Genomic DNA, 6,074 nt, shown 5'->3' with positions numbered 1-6,074 from the left:
TAGGTGAAGATCCTTCCCCTGAGCATGCACCGGAGTCAGGTGGGACTATGTAACTGTATGGTAACTATTACCAATCATACTTGGGAGGTTACTAGCACAGCGTTTTTGTGTTAAGTAATGGCATGGAAAGCCCAGTGGGCAATGCCTGATTTGTGAAATACCACCAAGCACCCAGGCTTGTGCAACTCCAAAATAAGCAAATCATCAATGTCTCTCTCAAGTGTGTAATTATTGGCTTGTTGCACACCACGTAGGTGAATCTGAATTTTGTGGACAACAACCTCACAACAGGTCCTGATGAGAGTGTGGCATGGCTGCTTTTCTTAATTTTTTTTTTTTTTAATGTTCTTTGGGTGCTGAAGGATAAGAAATACCTCATGGGAGCAGGAGTTTGCACCAGGATCAGGAAGGAAAAGGGGAAAAGGCAGAGGCCAACTTCAGGTGAGAGCCCTGGCTTTAGTTTTGAGATATATGGCAGGAAAGTGGAGGAGGTGAGTGGGCATGTGTGCATTTGGAAGGGCAAACTTGTTTATTAAAAATTGTTTGGGAACTCATGTTACACACAACTGAGGCTGCTGTTCAGACTCTCTATTTGTGGTTTTGGGTTGCTTTTTGTGGTTGTTGGGTTTTTTTTCCCTTCATGTATCTTGTTGACATAACTGACACTTCCTTCACTGAAAGTGCATAGGGAACCACAGTTCATATGAAATAAAAGCTGGAAATAATCTGATCTGCATCATCTTGATTATTGGCACAGAGTTGCATCCTGCCTTAAGCTTTCTATTGATCTCTCTCAAAAATCAAATGATCTTCATTGGCCACAGTAACAAAAAAAAAAAAAAAAAAAAAAAAAAAAAACAAAAAACCAAACCAAAACAAAAAAAAAAAAAAAAAAAAAAAAAACAACAAAAACAAAAAAACCCAAAACAAAACAAAAAAAAAACAAACCCAGAAGCTAGCAGGGCAATAATCACAATTGGCTTTAAAACTAAGTTCAATCAGTTTGCAGAAGCCTGGTTGCCTGGAACAAAGGACCCTACATTTGATCATTTGATATGAGACAGGGTTACTGAAGTGGCAATATTGGCATAGGCCCTGATTAACTTCTGGCCTGGCTTTCCTTGGCCAGGGCATGTGATGTCTCCCACATTCCTTGCTGTTCCCCTGTCTTTTGGGGAATCTCCTTCAGCATCCATCTGCTTCTCATGCAGCCATCTTCAGTGGAGTTATCCAGTCTCCATGAAAATAAATGGTGCAGCACTGACATGGAAGATTCTTTGCAATTCTCCGTCCCAGAATCTTCTTGAATTTCCTATAAACTTAGACATGAGGATAAAATCGGCGATGAAACACATTGATGCGTTTCCAAATCACTGGAAAAATCTGCCTCTTTTCCTCAATCTAGCCACTTTTTTTCATCTTTTATCAGTCTGCTCAGCTCCAAAGGAGGTTCAGGCTTAAAGCTTTGACTTAGCTAATTATGTTTGTCAATGCTGGAACTGCTGTCAGGTAAGCTCCGACCAGACTGCTCTTGCATCTCCCTGGTGGCTGGTTTCTCTGCGGGTTAACAAATGCTGGCTCATTCTGGAGGCAGTTCTGTCTTGCTCAAATCTTGTGAAACAGTTTGGTTTGTGTTCCACTTAGGAAAATTGCTGTTAAACATACAGGAAGAGTCAATCACATTGTTAAAAATGTAGAAAATCATTATGTAACCTCAAGGTAAGCATTTTTAAAGTCACTTTTACTGCTGTGGAAAATAATTTATATTCCAGTCTAGTTCCAGATGCATTAATGCTAAGTCTCTGAGGAAAGACTGCAAGAAATGACTTGTATCTTGTAAATATAAACATCTGCACAGAGCCTAGTTCTTTCAGGCAGAAAGGCAAGTGTTTGCTGTTATATTACTGTAAGAGTTGTTGCTAGGAGTGCATCTGTGCACTTGTGTTTTATTTTTCTTCACATTATATTCTCTTCTCTCATGTGCAGCTTTGGGACCCACCCTTCAGCAGCCCTTCCTTTTAAAGAAATTCAGATAATGTGTGCATCAACTGTTTGAAAAACACAAGGCTCCAGTGATAGCTCTCCTAGGGCTAGAGGTGTGGTTGGAAAATAAAATTCATAAGCAGTAGAGAGAGAAAGGATTTTCCTGTATGGGGTGGGGGTCAGATTAAAAAAACAGATCATTTTCAGAGCATCATACCATCAGTATTCTTCCCTAGGGCCCTGAGGAGAGCCCAGTGCCTCTGAAGAAACTCATGTTTTAAATCTTCATTTGTCTGCTGTTTAACTTAGCAGGCAAAGGACTATTCTGGACCATTTACACTGATTTGAAAATAACATTTGTACCACTGGAGCCCTTCCAGCAGATAACAACAAAACAACAAGTGTTGTGCCAGTATTTATATATTACTTGGAGTTTTTTTTTTGTTGTTGTTGTTTCTTTTAAGCACTTAATTTAGTTAATTGATATGCCAACACTTTAAGTCCTCTGTACCTGGCTTTGGAAATGCAGCTCCAGAATTTACAAAATAAATCAGTATAAATGGTCCAGAGAGCTCCTCTGCCAGCCCATGCTTTTCCATCAATGCATGGAGTTTGCCAGTATCTCAAAATAGGGTCCATGTACCCTGGTACTATGTGGACAGAAAAACTATCTGGAACTTTTTTGCCAGTAAGGTGTTTTCATTCATTTGGGATTCAAGGCTATAATCTTCCCTTGCAGGTTTTTTGGTGGGGTTTTTTTTTTTTTTTTCTTTTTTTTTTTTTTTTGTCAGAAAGAATGAGCAAAGTTATTCTACAAAGCATGGCAGTGACTACATCTCCTGTTCCCCACTTACCTGCTGGTATGGGGCTACAGCACTCCCCCACAAAGGGAAATATTTGGTGTTTATGTTGGAGGAATCAGGCCAGTTCCATCAGCCCAGGAGAGGCGAGGCTGATGCAACTCCACACTCCCAGGTCCAAGTGAAGGGAGGTCAAGTATGTATTCCCAGCCTAACCCAGCTCCTCCTGTGGTTTTCCCTTTAGAGATGAGCTATCCCCCTCCCTTGCCCTCAGGGTACACTACCTTCCCACAAAGAAGTCCAGCTGGACTGAAACTGTCACGGTCCCTCCCTCCTAGCACTGCTGACATGAGGGCTTCTGGCTGCTGGCCTGCTCTAGGGGACAGTAATCCTGGTCACTCCCTCGGGGCTCTGCAGCTGCTGGCAGCCAGCCACACCAGTGCCTGCAGTCCAGGCCCAGCTGGTGGCACCCAGTCAGTCACTCATTGCAGCTCCTGGCCCCAGGGACACGTAGGGGCCCTGTCTACCTGCAGTCCCACTCCAGGTGCTGGCATTTAAGTCGGCTTACTCCTGTCTGCCCAGTCACTGTTGCCCAGGCACATGGGCTCTCCCACCCATGGCATGACTAGAGGCTGGCACCAGACCCCCATACACATGAACACGCCCAAAACAGAGTTGCTCACACAGAAAATAAGTTATAAAGGGATTTAATAAGAAGACAGGAACACAGTGTGCATGACTGATAAGCACATCAACTCAGAAAACTCTTCACACACAACTGGCTCTTTCTATCCCCTTTTCCATATATTTATCTTACTTGTTCCTTCCCAAATCATCTAGATCTCTCCCTTTCTTTGCCTTTGATTCTGTCTCTAAACATCCCATGAGGAGTCCTATGCAATCCTGAAATGCTCTTCCCTCGCATCCCCTAATTAGTCCTAAATCTATAGGATACAGTCCCCCTCAGTCCTAAAATTGCTGTGGTGTTGACTCATCTTGACAGGCTCCAGTCCTCACTCTGGAGTAGAGGATTTCCTGGGATAGCCCTAGGAAGAGCCTGGAATGTTTTTTCTTTATTCTGAGTTCCTATCTGAGTGTTCCCATCTGCCATTGTGTCCCTGTGCTTCTTTGGACTTATGAAAATGGGCTGTTGATGAGCTTTTGTGGTGGGTGTTGGTGGGCTTCTCCCAGGGCAGGGTGTTAGTTGGGCTACCAGCCACTGAAGTGCCATTGTCCCTCTGCACTCCTTTGTGTGTTTGGGAGACAAGCTTTTGTCACATAATCTCACGGCTGATTTCTTTCTCAGTCTGGTAATGGAGATTTTATAACATACAAATTCTCTGGAGAATTATACAAAGCATAGACCCATAATTATTATTGTTTCACATGTAATGCATAAACATCTCAGGGATGAGGGCCTGCAGGCCTCCCTTCCCCAGGTGAATGATTTAACCAGTCAACTGCAGCTGCCAGCTTTCTTTTTTGACCTTTTGATTTAGTGAATCTTGGGCTTCTTTTTGAACAGTGCCACTACGGCTGCAAGAGTGCAGGGTAGCTTATACCTCACCTATGTGATCAAGGATATAAGTTAGTACACTTGGGAGTCAGGAGGTCTTTTTACAAGAACTCACCTTGCCTTGTTCCCATGCAGGGTTTTGCTGAGTGTTGGACCTGTTGAGAATGTCCTGGACCAGGCCTCATGGGTGGTATCAGCACCTTTCTTCCAGGTTTCTCAGGGAACTCAAATGAGAGCTGATAATGCTTCTGTCTTCTCTCCAGAAATGGTAGCATTTGTGTTGGGGGTTGCAGTGCAGCAGGTCGTGGAATTGTGGGATGCACGGGACCAGCTGGGCAAGTGCTGTAACCCTGCTGACCAGCACATCCCAAGACCACTAAACCTGGTACATGGCAACCAGCTACCCAGGTGTGCTACAGCTGCATCCCCTCTATGCCATCAGTTTCAAATACCTTTAATGCCAGGGCTCCAGTAAAACCACCACATTGTTCAAAGTATCCTGGGCAAAGTCTGGGAAATCCTTAACATCAGATCAGACCAGGTTTTTAGGTAGGAAACAAGGACCTGGCTGTGACATCCCAAATGTATGAAAGCCTTGCCTTGGGTGTTTGTTAGACATCTCTGTGCTCAGGACTGTCTGGGTATGCAGAGAAGGAAAACTGTAAGCCTTTAGGCAACTTTGACAGTACATGTGTGCTTTCAGTCTCAATCTGCTGCTGAATGAGGTTTTTTTTTAGATTTTAGTTCTAAATGTTAGGTACCAAAAATTTTACAAACTCTTGTTTTGGATCTGGCCCTGAGTAGGATGACCTGAGTAATTACAGACCTGTTAGACTGACAGGGATCCCAGGCAAAAGTATAGAATCACTGATACAGGATTTGCTTCAATAATGAATGAAAGAAAAGTAATGTAATTAATGCCAATCAACCTGGGTTTACAGCAAATACATTCTGTCACATTGGTTTGTAATTGCATCAAAAAGATATTAAGTGTGGTTACTAAAGGTAATGCATTCAGACACGTGAAGCATGTGACTCGACCACACAACACTGAATCAAGGATATAGATTTATGGTACAAAGACCATCCAGTCCCTGGTTAAAGCATTAACTTAAGGCGTCTCAAAATGTAATTTTAAATGAGGAATTGTAATCACACTTTTTATTAAGATCTTTCTTAGGTTGTTTCTTGGCTGCATACTACTAAATACTTGTTGGTAGCTTTCAACAAAATGTGTAGTCATCACAGTTACTTGCAAAAAATACAAAGATTGAAGGAATACTTAATAAAGTAGGTGAGAGAGTGGGATATCGACCAAAGAGGAGCTCTCTAAATGATGCTACATCAAAAGGACTAACAGCATCATCCCTGGAAGGATAAAAAAGTATTAAGCAGGGATGATGATGCTGTAATACTTACGCTTTCATGCTTTTAGCAACTGGGCCTGGGATGCTCTCTCCAGTTCTGGTGTTAGCTCAAGAATATAACAAACTAACAGTCTGTTGAACTTCCAGAGAGGATGTTAAGGGTGCTTTGGTCACAGCCTGCCATTACCTCTTCAGAAGTGCCTTAAGAATGCCTTGCCCTCTGACTTGGCACTACTAGAAAGTGAAGTTAGATTAAATTCAGGGCAGGGTGAGGTCCCTTCCCACCCAAGGTAATCTGTTTTTGTAACATATGGGCTGTAGTTCAAACTAATCGATCTACTGTGGTGAAGTGATGTGGCCTATTTTATTGGAAAAGCTGGATTGGACAATCACTAAAGTCCAGGTTGT

Source organism: Vidua chalybeata, chromosome 2 (genome assembly GCF_026979565.1).
Source record: "Vidua chalybeata isolate OUT-0048 chromosome 2, bVidCha1 merged haplotype, whole genome shotgun sequence".
Classification (NCBI taxonomy): domain Eukaryota; kingdom Metazoa; phylum Chordata; class Aves; order Passeriformes; family Viduidae; genus Vidua; species Vidua chalybeata.
The sequence above is the reverse complement of the archived record's forward strand: the minus strand, read 5'-3'. Positions refer to the sequence as shown.